General features: G+C 35.5%; 1 protein-coding gene across 2 annotated transcripts in view; it reads right to left on the bottom strand.

Moving 5' to 3' along the window:
* The window catches only part of LOC150104187 (uncharacterized), a 334,543-nt gene that overhangs the window by 19,750 nt on the left and 297,060 nt on the right, over positions 1–17,733 (bottom strand). The gene's annotated exons all lie outside the window — the stretch shown is intronic.

The raw sequence follows: 17,733 nt of genomic DNA, 5'->3' as shown, positions 1-17,733 counted from the left end.
AATCCAAGATTTAACCAATTTTTATTTTCTAATTCTTCGTAAAATCGCATCTTGATGTAATAAATTATTTTATTTGCGGCAAAAAAACAATAAATCGCTCAAGTATTTTACCTCTGCTCAACCACCTCACTTCAGTATAATGGCTTCTTCCCGTAATAGTAGGTCGTCATTTTCAGCGTTTTCATCTTTCAAAAGTAATTTAAATAACCTGTGTTGAATTGCTTTTATAGAACTAATAATTTTTGTTACAATTGACATTGCATGTTTAAAATTGACAGTGTTAGTGTATAACATTTCCTGATGAATAAGACAATGATATGCAATAAATTTAGGAAATAAAGGGTCCTGTCTGCACAAGCCAATAAATCCATTTTCCTTACCAGTCACTGCTCATGCACCGTCAATAGTAATTGAAGTTAATTTGTGAATTGGTAATTTTTTGTATAGTACAAAATCTTTAAAAATGGAAAATATATCCTCTCCTCTAGTGTGCCCCTTCAATGGAAGAATTTTAAGAAATTCTTCTTTTGTAGAAAAATCACAAAATACCATTTTCACTGAATTTGCTAATTGTGATTATCTGTTGTCTGTCGATTCATCCAGCTGTAGTGAAAAGAAAACACATTTTTCCATATCATTTGCTAATTCTGTTTCTAAATAAACTGCAATTGATTCAATTCTTCTAATTAAGTTCTTGCTGATAACTGTAATGTATTTATAGCTGAATCTATTTCGGTTTTATTTTTGAAATCTTCAAAAAGTGAATCTGCAGCTTCTAACATAGCTTTGTTAATAATCAGTGATTTTTTAATATAGATATATATATATATATAGGATATTCATAGATATTATCTTACTATTTAATCCTACCATAGAGATGATCTCTGTTTCTAACAATTATTTTTTTAAATTTATTTCCGAGTGTACCTATATATTATTATATGCACAAGGGTTCACACTCCATTTGGTGCAATGATCTTAACTCTTTCTTTCGGAATCCAAATAATCACTGACTCAAGACCAAAATACAAAATAAACACATTTAATAAAACAAAAACAATATATATACACTTCAAACAACCTTACATAACTATAACTAAATACTTTGTTTTCACAATGACATAATGTTCATAGCCAGTTTCTCTCTGTCAAGGCTCTTCTCCAAAGACATATGACTTTATTCTTCATTTTTACAGGTTCCTTTCTCATCACTTATGTAGCACACATTAATTCTTCTGAACTTAATTCTGTCTCTTTTCTTCAGTAGAAATAATAGTCATATTCGGCGTCCTTAATACAGATGAAACTTCCTAATCAGAGCTTTCTCGAACATTCCTTTAGAACGTAAATAGCAAATTCTTCTTTTATTCACTAAATGCTTATTGACAGTCTTAACTCTTCCAATTAGAAAAAAAAATTACAGTTCTACGATTCCCTTTTTCGGAATCTCCTATAAATCTTCCAATTAACGTTTCCTCCAATATTCCTTTTAAAACGCCTATAGCAATATTTCCTTTTTCAAATAGTTCGACGATTCCTTTTTCGGAATATACTATTAATTGTCCTCCAACTGTGACATAAAAAAAAACTTAAATTCCTCCGAACCTAAATATCTGCTGGCCTGTGTTCTAAATTCCTTCTGAACGCTATCTTGTTTACAGCCATTACTCAGATACCGAACGCTTTCCTTTTCAGCTGTCAATCACACATTCAACTTCTCAGCGAGCATGTGCACGCCTTGAAAATGGCAAGCAAGAAACTAGGTGTAATGGCTGGCACGTTGTCTCCGTTAGCGACAAGAAAATGTCTTCATAAAAACACAATTTTTGATAATTTTAAATTACAATAAAATTCTTTTAAGTAATACAAATATCAAATCTAGTAGGTACATCAATTTTTTAACTTCTTTACATATCATTTTTGACAAAACAATTTCAATAACGGACACATCGCAAGTGCCAACAATGGGTGTTATGAAACTAAAACTAATAAACATTTTAACATAAACAATTCGTAAAAATATTCAGAATTTTAATTATGATTATTTTTACATCTTCTTTAATTAAATCTCCATCTCTGTAAATGTTTTTTTTCTTCTTAGCTAGCAAATGTGAAATTTTAAAAGATGCGAATGTTGCTGCTTTTGACTGTTGCAACATTCGCATCTAGTTTAGTAAGGGATGAATTTAAAGATAAATTTTTTTATTTTATTTCGGATTTTATTGGACAGTCAAAATTAAAATCAGCATAAATGGTTTTGAAATGTCTTTCTATATTACTTTTTTTTTTAGAAATAGCCATACTATTATTGCATCATAAACAATTACATTTGCCATTAAGATTGATAAAGCAATACTCTTCCTCCCAATCGTCATTAAAATAGTACATTCTTTTCCTTTCACTTTTATCCATTATAAAGGGTTAAACTTTATAATGGATAAAGTAAACTTTGTTTAATAAAAATATCATTGTAAACAAAGTATTTTATATTTTTACTGATAGCGGGAGTGATTCAACAAAAACACATACTAAAAAACAAACGGTTCTAACAACATTTAGAAGTGCTATGAAGGGTAGTGAGAGCAGTCACACTGATAACTAGATGACGTCAACAACTGAAACTACTTATGATCAGTAGTCTGTCGCCTTAATAGGCACAAATAAAGCAGTTTACAATAATTTCTCTGAGGGTGCACTAAAAATTCACTGCGGGTGCCATGATGCTTGTGGGCGCTGCATTGCCAACTCCTGCCCTAGAGTATTCCTTCAAGAGGTTGGCATGTTGTCAAGTCCTACTGCCTTATAACATCAAGTTTACTTAATTACTCATATAACTCCTGCTCATTTACCATCAGTCTCTTCTCCACCATACCCTCTACACTCTAGTTTCTCATGATGTCAACTTCACAAGGATGAAATACAAAGATATACTGCTCATTGAACACTTCAACTATACCCACTGCATCAGTTACTGATCTACTACGATTGTCATCAACTGACATCATTCCTCCACTTGCCACATATCAAAAGAACTCACATATTTTCTTAGCTTGATTGGCTAATTTCTGCTCATGCTGCGCTTTTGTTGTCTTTATCAACTGAGTCACCTTATCAAAGCCTGTTCTTGGGTCTCTTCTTGCAACTGATAATTACCCAACATTCATCTCATGTTGCCTACAAAGTGCCTATCTTCTTACAGATTTCATAATAATCTGTTCATTCACCCATTTTACTCATACCTTATTTAGCCTTTTCACCTTTGAAACAACTCAGACATTGCCTGCTGTAAAATACCTCTTGATCAATGCAAGAGCAACATGTGTCTGACAGGAGACAGATGCTGTCCCCTGTCAACTCTTCACTCTTCTTTCCACACTACAACTCCCAGTTATCTCCTAAGCTTTGCAGTCACTGTCCTTGTAGTCAACATTTATCCTTTCTTCACAGAAGCTCTCATATGACTGGCTTCTACCCTGGTAATCAACTGTGATCTGTGTCCTGGCACAGTATGACCTTTGATGTCTTTGTGTCAAAAAAAAAAAAAAAAAAAAAAAAAAAAAAAAAAAAAAAAAAAATCCAACCAAGAGAAGATTATGCACAATATTCACAATCATGTTGGAAGTTTTTTCCCACTTGGTTAGACTATAAATTATATATTTAGTTTAATCCTTTATCCATCTTATATGATACTGGCTCCATCTCAAATAGAATAGATAGTCAAAAAGTTGATTCCTGCGTCATGATGTGCGTGAAGAGTACACCAATGGTCTCAAACTCGAATTGCATGTGGGCTGAATGCATAATGTGAAAGCAGCTGACAGGCCGGAATTTTTTTATTTAACAAAATGAGAGTGAATATATATATATACATATATATATTGAACCGTACTTACCCCTAATGTATGGATACCACCCCTTTATAACCTTTATAATTACGAAACTCTTTTATAACCTTTATAACTTGAGAATAAATAATGACAACCTATTCTCTTTCTTTTATTTATTAAATTTTTCTTCGACACATACAGAAAAAATACATATGTTTGTATGTAAAATAATTATAAACTTCTTTATTTCTTACTGCAACTTGACACTTGATGGCGTTTTGATTCTGATAAAGTTTGTAGCCTTGGAGAAAAATTACTAGAAACTATCTTCATCACGGACTGTAGATGCTCATCAGTCAGTTGGGTTCTTTTCTTAGACTTGTTAATTTTCAACTGCGAAAAAAACTGTTCACATATAAATGTACTCCCAAACAAAGCGATTATTCTTATTGCAAAATCTGTAACTGAGGGTATTTATCTTTTGACAAGTACGAATAAAAGTTAATCAAATCTGTATCTTCAAATCTTTGAATAAGATTTATATCACACTGCAAATTAATTAGCTCCATTTGTAGATTTTCTGGTGCGTTATTCACATTTGTTTTTAACGGTAATGAAAATAATGTAAAATCGGACTCCAAATCATTAAAATCTTTCTTCAAATTCTTGTTGTAATAATGCTATTTTTCTTGCATATTCTTGAGATTTTGCATTTGAAATAATAAGGCAGGATTTAAGATGTAGAAAATGTACAAAATTTTTTCATTCCAGTTGTGTTTCTCATAATTGCAATTTAACTTTAAAAGCTTTAATACAAGCATACGTGTCAGTGATAAGTTTATTCTTTCTTGCAGCTCTTTATTGAAAATATTTAAATGGCCGGTTAAGTCAACAAGAAATGCTAAATCTGTTATCCATGTATCATTACGTAGCACGTGGATGGTTTTATTTTTTTGTGTCATGAAAATTTTGATTTCATTTATTAAATCAAAAAAAAAATGTTTTAATACAGCTCCTCGACTTAACCACCTCACCTCATTATAATAAATCATTTCTCTGTGCTCACTTTCAATTTCTTCAAGCAATGCAACAAATTCTCGATGATTCAGAGCTTGTCCACAGATAAAGTTTACTGTTTTAGTTACTGTTTCCATAACATTATCCATCTGCAAACTTTTGGCACAAAGTGCTTCTTGATGAATAATGCAATGCATAGTGCAAAATTTATTCTGAAATTTTTCTTCTTTCACTATATTTCTTAATTTTACTGCTACTCCATTTTTTTTGCCAACCATAGCAGCTGCACCATCACTTGCAAATTCAACCATTTTATCCCAACTTAATTTATATTTATCTATTACAGTTTTTATTTCAGAAAAAATATCCTGTGAACCAGTTTTTCCTTTCATAGGAATTATTTCCAATAATTCCTCAATTACTTCAAATTCATCAGTAACACCTCGTACGAAAATGGCAAATTGTGCTATATCTGTGATGTCAGTACTCTCACATTAACTGCTATTGAGAATGCTGCTAATTCTATAGTTTTTTCTTTTAACTGATATCATAAATCACTAGCAATTTTGTTAATACGTTCCGCTACCGTGTTGGCTGACAAACTAATATTTTTAAATAATTGTTGTTTGTCAGGACAAAGAAGTTCAGCAGACTTAATCAAACAATCTTTAAGGAATTCGCCATCAGTAAATGGTTTTGATCATTTTGCAACGATGTGCGCGAGAGCAAAACTTGCATGAACTGTTGCTTCACTGGATTTATTTGCTTCAGTAAAAAAATGTTGTTGTCGTTGTAAGCCAGATTTCAGAAACTGTAACTTTTCTTCCCTCAGTTTGCCTTCCAACATTTCAAATTTTTCTTCATGATTCGTTTCGTAATGGCGACGTAAATTGTATTCTTTTGGAACTGATATTCCCTTATTACAAATAAAACATACAATTTTATTGCGCTCAACACCACAAAAGTACATAATTTCCCATTTATCTTGAAAAACATGTCCTTCTTTGTCCACTATTCTTTTACTCTTTGTTAAAGACATGGCTTGCAGTTTAATCTCTTAAATTAAAATCACTATTATAATTTTATTTACAACTTTAATTCAACAAGATGAATTTTTGTATGAAAGCAACACTCAAAAGTTATGCACAATTCTAAACGATAGGTTTTGATATAACGTAGATCTAACAACAAGCACAAATAAACAGGTTTTATAAGCCGTACGTTAGTTTGTCTCCATCTATATTGCAATATGAACTGCGCAGCTGTGCATCGGAAACACCAGAATACCGAAGCGCCACCAACTGTCAGCTAGCGAACTAAATTTACTGATTGTAAATTGTAGATATGGACTGAGTTTATGCGCACATTACAACAAATACATAATCGAAATGTATTCGCAGGCCGTATAAAATTGCTTCGGGGACCGGATGCGGCCTGCCAGTTTCAGACCACTGGAGTACACGTTAACATGCTCTATTCCCCCCAGTTGTGATAAGTGAATTTTCAGGAGTTATGTGCATTTGGTGGAACAGTGTTTGAGGTACTGGAGTGGAGTGTGTGTGTGTGGGTGGGGGGGGGAGGTATAATGGAATCCTTTACCCAAGTGTAAGCAAACAAAGTTTGTGCCTAGGTCTGAATCCCACTGAAGAGACCTCAATAACGGTTGAAACCGGTTTAGGTAGTGATCCTTCCCATAATGCATAGCATTATACATGTCCACAAGGAGATGTCCTTTGCATTATGGGGATACTAAGGCAAGTGATGTGAAGTTTGTCCACCTTTGCCACGAGCTGCCCCAGTCATGAAGATACTTCAACAAGTGAAAACTTTGTTTGTTTACACTTGGATGAAGGATTAAATTAAATATATAATTTATAGTCTAACCAAGTAGAAAAAAACTTCCAACATCTTTCTCTAATCCAGAGTAATTTAATAATAAGATGTGACACCTTCTGGCAACTCATATGGGTAAATATGACTTCTGCATTGCTTCAACCTTGGTATCACCTCTGGGTCTGGCTCCCACTGAAGAGACCTCAATAAAGGTTGAAACCAGTCTGGGTAGTGACCAATGTTCCCACTAATTTTTTGCTGTGAGTGTGCACAGAAATTTGCATGTGTGCAAAATTTGCCTTCTTTTGAAAAGTATGTGTGCACCCATATGAGTCACCATACTGATCATTTAAGCAAAAAAGTTAAAAGATTTTAGTTCACTCTTTACCTTCTGGTGTCAATGGGATGTCAGCCAGGTCACCCCAACTACCCACCGTGTTCTCGCACATGGCAGTAGACTCCCCAGTAAACAGTCGGAAATCACAATTCACAAGCCTTGGGCAGGACTCAATCCGGGGACTACATGCATACAAGGCCAACACGATACCGACTGTACTAGATAGGATTCTAAGTGTGTGTATTATTACCATCACCAAGTAAGTTGTGTGACATCAATCACAGAGCTAACATAAATATTTTATATGTATTTAATATTGATCTGCTTAGAAGTAAGAAATAAAGTAAAAAAAAAAAGATAACACTAGTGATTGATTGCCTTTAATTAAATTTTCTAACTTTGTAAATAACTCAAAACATACACAATAAAATATTCCCATTACTAATTAATTGTACATGAATGTTATTATTTAGTCTACTATTTTAAAATTCCTTTTAAAAATTAGAGGATTTTGAAATGCTACAATATTTTTAATTGTACTCTAATTTAAGTTTTTAAAAGTATTTAATTATTTTTATTAAAATTATGAAACCATTGTTTTAATTAGTCATGATCTTGAACTAATTTGATCAGCCAATCACGTTTGGGAATTTTCCATTAGTCAGGCCTGAAATGTAAACAAACCACGCATCATTCTATATGCTACTTAAAAATTACACATATAAGCCACACCCCTTTCAACTTGGCATCAAATCGCTAGCCTCAAATAGGGTTAATGTTAATAATTTATAAGTTTTGTGCAACTTCGAGAATGTAATAAAAAATGCGAGGCTATAGACTTGAGCGTTGCTGAGTTACCGTATTTTTTAAAGAATTTATAGGTTAATGTTTAGGTGGAACTTCTTTAATTAATAAATTTTAATTTCATCTTGAAAATCTAGTGTGCACATATTTTTTGCTTTGTGCGCTAGTTGTAAAACGTGTGCGTACAGCTTAGAGGGAACATTGGTAGTGACCCTTCCCATAATGCATAGCATTATACATGTCTGCAAGGAGATGTGCTTTGCATTATGGGATGCTAAGGCAAATGATGTGAAGTTTGTCCACCTTTGCACACGTTGCCCCAGTCCTGAAGATACTTCCGGCGCAAACTTTGTTTGCTTACACTTGGATAAAGGATTAAACTAAATATATAATTCACAATCATGGCATCTGATTCTCAACTCTTGTGTACCCTCCATTACATATCATTCCAATCAATACTGCCATACCTAAATTCAATTTATGGATGATTTTAATTATTCTTTGCTTGCTCACTAGCCAAGTTTCTTTGTCTCCACCTTGCATATTCCCTGGCCTGTAGCAATATCCACCCAAATATCTCATTACGTCACCCTCCACCTTGTACCATATGCTTCTAAACTACTACTACTACTACTATTTTCCCCTTATATCTTGACCTTGCGTGAACATAATTCCCCACTATCATCATCAGCACCCCCTCCCTTTATTTTGCCCTTCCTATCCCCACATTTCTATTCCTGTTAGGATATCATTCTCATTTATTACAACTATTTTTGGGCAAATGAACTAGCAATCGATGCAACAATTGATTCTCCTCATTTTTGATACACCTGGCATTCATAAATCAGCACAGCAATTCATTTCTTGATCTATAACCAATCCTACTCATGGCACCCTCACTTGTGATTTCTCCACACCTACTCAGTCTGCTCACCCTCAACCTTTGTCTCATATCTCCCCACATTTAAATACTCTCCATGCATGCATTCCCATGCTGACCATCCCCATACATGCATTCATTACTGCTTTCAGAATTCACCGTCAGACTGTCTCTCTGGCCCACCCTGCATTCTTGTTCTTACATTCTCATCTCTCACACTACTGTCACCTCCATCAACCATCACTTTGGTCTCACCTGGTCCACTCTCCTGCTCATTTACATCATCTCTGATTTCTGCTGATATACCTTGTTTGCATCACTTGTTACACTTCCTTTCAGATGACTCACTCCAAAACCATTCAAATGCAGTCCATTACACTTATGGTTACATTCATTCCTCAAACTCATCCCCACATTCATGAATGGTATATTCAAGATTTTTGCTTTCTGCCTCAACTCACTTTGAGGCAGAAAGTGAGCCTCGATAATTGGGTAATATCAGTGGTGGGCTACGGAAATTTTAACAAAGGGCTCGCTTCGTTGAACAAACAAACAAAAAAAACTACACCAACACCATCTACCGCTGACCACCACCACTAGTATTTCCACAGACAATCACAAACATCCATGCCCACGGCGGGATGTTTGTGAATGCGAATGGATGTTTGCGGGGTGTTTATAAACAAAATCAATTTGTTTTGTTTACGATAGAAGTTTTTATGACAAACAATCTATAATACATAATACATAAATATTATCTAAAACACAATAATATTGAAATACGTTATATTTCTCTTTTGTTTTTATACTTCAAGTGATAATCAACGGTACCGATCAAGGGGCATTATTTTATAGTCCTATTTATTTATATGTGATTACCAAAAGTGAATTCTTATTTGTAAAATGGTAGTAACAGTAACTATAATATTTTATTTAATAAAGTCACTTTTAAGACGATGAGATTTTTACATGAAAAAAAAAAAAAAAAAAAATCCAAAACATGTCATAGTGAGAGAAGATCTCTTCGTCGTTACAATATTATTCATCACACTAAAAGCTCATTCGGCTTCAGCACTGTAAACTGCAATTGTTGCCATAATCACTTTGGCTTTTTTCACCGTACTGGGAATTTCGTTTTGTAACTTTCCAGTCAAAACCATTTCCACTAAATCTCTAAAATCATTAATTTTAATTTTATTTCAAAATAAAATTTAAAGATCTTATTCTCTTTTTTCCTTCTAACCATGGACATGTAACTTCTTTCATATTCCAAGTTTCAGGATAACATACGTTTAAAATGTTTTTCAGTTCTTCATCTTCCAAATCCTCATAATTTTCAATTTTAAGTTTAAAAATTTCCTTGCTGCATTAATCTATCCTTTAAAGACATTATAAGAAGGTTTAGTAATGTTTCTCGCAGTAGTTTGTGAAATCTGATTTGCTTTCACTTGCTATTCCTTCAAATTCTTTTGATTTTAATATGGTATCAATTTTAGATTCACAAGAACCTACACAATTTTTAAAATCATTATTAGCATTAATTGTTCGCATGATTAACCACCCAACCGGTCAGGACATATATATACATCCAAGTTACCATGGATGCGAAGTGCATATTAAAATTGTAATACCATTGATATTACATTGAAATATGTGATGGATATGAAGTGTAGAGGAGCGATGGATGGTGGCTCTTATAATACTCATATTGTGACTTTGTAGAGCTTCTGACAGATATGATAATTCCTGTAGTATGTCAATCATTAATGCTAGATCTTTTAAAAATTTAAATTGAGAAGTCAGTTTAAAAAGCCCTTATATTTATCGTTCTATGCAAAATGCTTGCATAAAGCTAGGTAATTTCTCCACACAGCAAGAGCCATTCGTAAACTGCAAGCTGCCCATCATGCTCCAAACACAACGCAATCTTTAAAATTTCGATACCAAGGTCTTTTGCAATCGTATTTAATTCTCATTGTTTTTTGGTGATCGATGATAAAAAAGGCATATAATTTATCCATAAATATTTCAAAATGATTTATTTCTTTAATGTTTTTTATCGAATCATCTAATGCTAATTGTAAACGATGAGCTACACAATGCCAAATCACAATGTTGGGAATTTTTGTAGAAGTTTGATTGCAACACCTGATTTGTTTCCTAACATTACACTAGCTCCATCAGAACAAAATGCAATGAGATGATTTTTTAAATAGTTATCAGAAAATCCATATGAATTTAAAGTAGCAATTATAGTAGCATGTATACATTCCGTGGTTTTGACATCCAAGATTTATGAGACCAAGAAAGTTAGAGTTAAAATGTACTTAACAGAGTTTAATTTATGTGTTTGGCAAGAGTTATTGGTCCTCCCTAGGACATCTCTCTCCCGAACGTGCAAATTATTTTAGGAACTAACTTTCTGGAGAGGTACAAGTTTCCTTGAAACATTTTCAGAAATCGGTAATAATGGGTAATAAGCAGTCAGGAAAAGGGAGCCATAATTTTAGAGATAGAGTTGAGGAATTACGTGAAGAGTGCAAAATGAAAATAAAGTCAGGCTGACTGAACTGACTGAAAGAGGTAATGAAGAATTTCAAAATAACCAGACTGATTCTTCAATAGCTTCAGCATCCGAAAGGACCGGTGAATCTGAGACCTACCACATATCAAGCGTAAAATTAGTAAATGATCAAGACGAAACGGAATAAAAAGGTAATAGAAGTAAACATCATTGAGAAACCTAAACGATACTGAAGTTCCTATGACAAATCAAAGTGGAACAGGCACAGAAAACATGAGGTTGAAATTCAATCCCAGCAGTAGTTTAATTATGCCAACTTCCTCTGTTTTCTTTTCATGATTAGAAAGGCAGTAAGTGGATTGTTAGGTTGGAATTTAGCTACTGCTACAAAGGCTGCATGCTTATTAACTGATTGTGCAAGTTTTATTAGTGAGCTTAATGGAGAATTAATTAGGTTCAAACCCTTAAAAGACAGCAAAAGGAATAAGTTATTTGAGAGTAGAGCATATAGTGACAAGAGGTACAACTTAAGGCGAAGAAAAAAAATTTAACAAGTTTTTAATCAGGTGTTCTCCAGAAAATATGCAGGCATGAGGTTTTTAAAAAAATTTTCTTTTAGAGAGAGTAAGGCTATGTAAAATCTTGTATAGAAGGAATTTGGAATAAAATTTCTTCTATACCGATTTTACTTGGAAAATAAAATTAATTTTATGTACTTGTAATTTGATTAATACTTAACTCAATTTTGCTGTAATAAACCTGAAAAAAATTTTAGAATAAATTGTAATAAGAAAATTGTATAGATGAAGAATTAGCTAAGAAGGGATTAGCACGTAAGACCTGAGGAAATCGCAACTCGTGAAGGTCAACGAAACACGGGAGTTTCCTGACTTGCCTCAGCGACAGCTGGGTGGCCGAGAAGAACCCTCCAAGAAAATCCGGGCGATTAAATCTGTAAGAGTTCCAAGGCCAGAGGGGGGGATGAAATGAAGGAAAAGGGGCTTTTCGGTGCGAGGCTTATCAGTGTTAGGCTTTTCTTGGCTTGAGCCTTTCAGAGGCTAGGCTTTCCAGTTCCAGTTTTCCTTTCCTGCTCTAGCTACGAGAAGTTTCCAGTGTGCCCTGCAGTTCCAAGGAGAGGGATCCACGTCTCGCCAGCCGAAGCCCGATGATGATGGGAGGCTTGTAATATCATGGCTACCTACTCCAGACTCCCACCGCTAAATTCCTTGACCATCTCCGCGTGTGAAGTATCATCGATGTCGTAAAAAGTGCCCGTGTATGAAATTTACCGGAAAGTAGAAGATGTCAATGATCTCTAGGATCTTGTGTAATGAACTGGATGACAGAGTAACAAGTAAGACTTTTGTATAGAAGTTTTCCTAGATGCGAAATTAATGGCAAAGATTGCTAAATTTTTTTGTTTGCTAGCATAAAGAACAGTAGTGAGGACGCAAAGCCGATTTGTTGAAAATAATTGTGAAGTAGTATGCAGAGTTATAAGGAATTATATAATGAAGAGGGAATAGTATGTGAAAGTTCTGTTAAGCCTAATATCATATATAGTCTGAGTTAAATTAATATAAAGTATGTGCAAGTCTGCTCCAGTGTCTGAATTATCTGTGAATGTAATTAATCGTATTAGTCAATGAGTTTAAGCGAGAAATGTTAAGTAATCTAGTGGAGAATCAGACACGTGAATTTTATGTTTTTTCCATGTCAATTTTGATTAGTGAATTTGAGTCGGATTACTTTAGTATGTGTAGTGTAAACTTTTTATATGTACTTTGATTTAGCATGAATAAACTGTTTTGTTTGTCAAATAACTTGCCTGATTCTGCCTGACCAATGCACTTCTCATAAAAAGACAGAACCTGTGTGACTTTAACAGTAAAAGACATTTAGACAAGAACTTGGCTCCAGCCAGAGGTAATTCCTAAATTCTAAAATAGGTACATGTAAAGTAGCATAGTCGTGATCTTGAGAGGAGGGGGGATTAAACTGATAAACAGAATGCTAAATCAAAGTACATATAAAAAGTTTACACTACACATACTAAAGTAATCCAACTCAAATTCATTAATCAAAATTGACATGGAAAAAACATAAAATTCACGTGTCTGCTTCTCCACTAGATTATGTAACATTTCTCACTTAAACTCAATGACTAATGCGATTAATTACATTCACAGATAATTCAGACACTGGAGCAGACTTGCACATACTTTATATTAATTTAACTCACACTATATATGATATTAGGCTTGGCGGTACAAAATAAATAAGATAATAATAAATATTGAACATTGAAGTTCAAACTTTTAAAGTATTGGGTTGGCAAATAAGTTCGTTCGGTTTTTCAGAGTGGAATGAAACACATTTTATTTAATATATATAATACATACTAGTCAGTTATATATCGACCCTCTTTATCAATGAATTCTTGCCATCTGTCCACCAACTTCATTCTGCTGTGTTCATAAAATTCCTGAGGTTTACTGGCAAAAAACTGATCCAGATGTCTTTTGACAGCCTCCTCATTAGCAAAGGTTTTCCCATTCAGAGAATTCTGCAATGGTTGGAATACGTGGTAATAGGAAGGTGCCAGGGCAGGTGAATACAGAGGATGCGGCAAAATATTTCAGCCAAGAGGTAACAATTTATTCCAGATTGTTAACAATGTGTGGGGTCTGGCGTTGTTGTGGTGAAAGACAACGCCTTTCTGATTTGCCAATTCCGGAACGTTTTGTGCTAATTGCAGAGGTCAGTCGTATTAACTGTGAGCAATAGACAGGTGAATGAATCATTTTGCCGGACGGTAACACCTCGTTGTGGACAACATCTATATAATTCCACCACACAGAGAGCATGATCTTCATTGGGTGCAATCCTACTTTCAAGGCTGTTTGCGGCGGTTCGCTCTTGTGCCCCATGATCTTTTGTGTACCACGTTATTGTACACAACACATTTTTCATCTTCCGTAATCATCCACTTCAAAAATGAATCATTTTCTTAGCAACATCGCAGCGAATCACAGATGGATATGCAAGCAGTAATACTGGCCTAAGTCAATTCATGCGGCACCCAAACATTGAGTTTTAAAACATATCCCAGCTTATGCAAATGGTTTTCAACGCTTGTATGGGAGTTGTTCAGTACTGCAACAATCTCCTGCACTGTTTGTGACGGAGTTTTGTCGAAAATATCCTTCACAACACTCAAATCAACCTCGGTCGGGCGACTGGCACATCACCGACGTCGAAATCTCCAGAAGTAAATTTGGCAAACCACTTTTGGCATATGCGTTCTGTTAAGGCACCATCCCCACATATGCTGCATATTTTATTATTATTATTGTTGTTGTTGTTCCGGGCAACTCCAAGGAGTCGACAGACTCATCAAGGGAGGCCCTAACATCATGTCAAGAACAACTATTCGACATTGACACAGTATCTATCATACCTTGCCATGAACTTATTCATGGTCGTAGCACCCACAACACTCTGGAAGCTTATTCCACTCATTTACCACTCTTCAAGTAAAAAACCTAGTTCTAACACCCTTGTCAACCACGCTCTTTCCCAGCTTCCATGCATGGCCCCTAGTCCTCCCACCACCAGTCATATTTTTAAAAATATCTTCTGGATCAATCTTATAAAAACCCTTCAGTAATTTGAATGTCTCAATCATAGCACCCCTCCTTCGCCTATCGTCCAATCTCTGCAACCCACAAATCTTCAACCTATTCTCATAAGGTTCATTCCACAGACCTTCTATCATCTTGGTCACTCGTCTCTGGATCCTCTCCACTTCCTCCCCATCACGAAGAAACCCTGGTGGCCATAACTGGGCACCAGATGGGGTCTTATCAAGGCTCGATACAGAGGAACAACAACTTGTTTGTCTCTGCATGTTAAAGTATTTTTCAGAAGCCAAGTGATTTGATGAACTGATTTAGTCACTTTTGCAATGTGCCCCCTAAACTTCAATTCCCTATCCACCAACACCCCCAAATCCCTGGCCTCATCAATCTCCTGGAGTATGGTTCCACCAATGCGATATACTGCTGCTATTCTTTTCACCCCAAAGTGCATAACCTTACACTTTGCCACATTAAATTGACATCCATTTTTCCTAGCCCAATCCTTCAAACTATCGAAATCATCCTGTAAAATTTTGACATCCTGTGCACTCACAATTGCTCTACCCAACTTTGCATCATCAGCAAACAAGTGAACACTTCTTCTCAAATCCTTTCCAATATCATTGATGAACAATTTGAAAAGCAGTGGTGCAAGAACAGAGCCCTGCGGCACTCCACTAGTCACAAGCCGTCTTTTAGACTCCACTCCTGCATAAACCACTCTCTGGTATCTCTCCTTCAACCACCCTCCTATCCATCTCACCAACCCTATATCTATCCCCATCTGCTCCAGTTTACTGATTAGGGTTCCATGTGGTATCCTGTCAAAGGCCTTGGCAAGGTCCAGTAGTATCACTGTAAACCCATTACCCCTATCCAGTTCAGCCATCACTGTGTTATAAAATGTGAGCAAGTTACTGAGGCATGATCTACCCTTCACAAAACCATGTTGTCCCCCATACAATATCCCATTTTCATCTATCCAATCCTGTATTCTTTTCTTGACTAATTTCTCTAAGACCTTGACAATGATTCCTGATATGCTAATCGGTCGGTAATTTACAACAGCAGTCTTGGAACCACCTTTATGCAGTGGAACTATTTTTCCCCTCTTTCCACCCCCTCGGGACTAACCCAGACCCAAGACTCAAATCAAACAAAATGGTCAAGGGTACTGACAATTCTTTAGCTGCTTCTCGTACAACACGAGCTGGTATACCATCCAATCCCACAGATGTATTGACAGTGGTTATGCAATAGACTACTCACCTCCACTTCATTCACCACAATTCCCGTATAATCTACTGGTTTATTCGTTTCTGCAATGTCACCACCTGGATGATATATTCTTGCAAAGTGCTCACTCAGTAACTCAGCTATCTCAACTGATTCAGTTACCTCCCTACCATCGGCATTCTTTAAAATCATTCTGCCATGTACATTTTTCCTTTTACTTGCTACATATCTATATCTAAAAAACTGTTTAGGATTCTCTTTAGCCTTTTATGGACCACCGCAGCTCGTTTGCCTTTTTTGAAATAAAAAAACAAAATATGCTGGTGTCTGTCTGTCTGTGTTCACTGGGCATCTACAGATGCCGTATGGTCACTCCGATGCTCGATGATGTTCCATACTAGGCTGCGCCATGTAGTCCTGTTGTTTGCCCTTCTGGCAGCCTCAACTCTCTGAAGATCAGTCACTCCACACATGCCATCCAGCCATCTCATTGATGGTCTACCCCTGCCTCTTTTTCCAGGAACTTTACCTTCTATTACTGTTCTTAGAAGTCCTCCTTCCATCCTTTCTATGTGTCCAAAATATTTTAATTTTCTTCTGTCAATATCCTTAAGGAGCCTTAAAGTTCTACTAATCTTTTCTAACACCCATTCATTTGTACACCTTTCAGTGTATGATATGCTCAACAGCCTTCTGTAACACCACATCTCAAAAGCAGATATCCGTTTCTTATCTGACTTCTTTAGGTTCCAAGTCTCGCATCCATAAGTTGCTGTTGGAAAAACAACTGCATCCAAAATCCTCAACTTTGTTCCCATGGAGATAGATCCATCTTTCCGGATTTTAGACAGGTCTCTGACTGTTGTTTTAGCCATTCCTAACCTTTTTCTGACATCTTCTGAACAGCAATTCTTCACATTAATAATGGATCCCAGGTACTCAAACTTGCTGACTTCCTCAATTCTTTCTCCATTAAGATACATTTGTTTCTCAAGAGCTTCTCTGTCTGTTTTTCCTTTGAGAACCATGATCTTTGTCTTGCTAGAATTGAGTTGAAGTCCTCTGTTATTACTGATCTTGTTAACTTTGTCAAGAATTAGTCCTGGTTCTTCCATGTCATTACAAAGGAGTACTGTATCATCAGCGTACCTCAGATTACTGATCAATTTACCTCCTATCATAATTCCTGTCTTGAGCTCATCCAATGCTTCATGCATGATGTCCTCTGCATATATACTAAACAAGTGAGGAGAAAGTAAACATCCTTGCCTAACTCCTTTTCCAACTTGAAGCCAGTCAGTCAATCCAACTCCTGTTCTTACTGTGGCTTCTTGCTCCTTATACAAGTTGGCTATCAACCTGATAGTGTGTTGAGGAAAACCCATTCTTTTCATTACTTCCCACAGTTTCACATCCTCAACACAGTCAAAAGCTTTAGAGTAGTCTAAGAAACACATTACCAGAGGGAGTCTGAATTCTTTATATTTTTCTATGATCTGTCTAAGGCAAAGGATCTGATCTCTGGTGCCCCTACCCTTCCTAAAACCTGCTTGTTCCTCGGGCATCTCTACCTCAACTTTGGCCTCAATCCTATTTAGCATGATCTTTAATAAAATTTTGCTTGCATGAGATAT

The sequence above is a fragment of the Typopeltis vanoorti genome, chromosome 8, assembly GCF_054136105.1.
Source record: "Typopeltis vanoorti isolate ZY-2024b chromosome 8, IOZ_Tvanoo_1.0, whole genome shotgun sequence".
NCBI lineage: Eukaryota > Metazoa > Arthropoda > Arachnida > Uropygi > Thelyphonidae > Typopeltis > Typopeltis vanoorti.
This window is presented reverse-complemented; position numbering and strand designations above follow the sequence as displayed.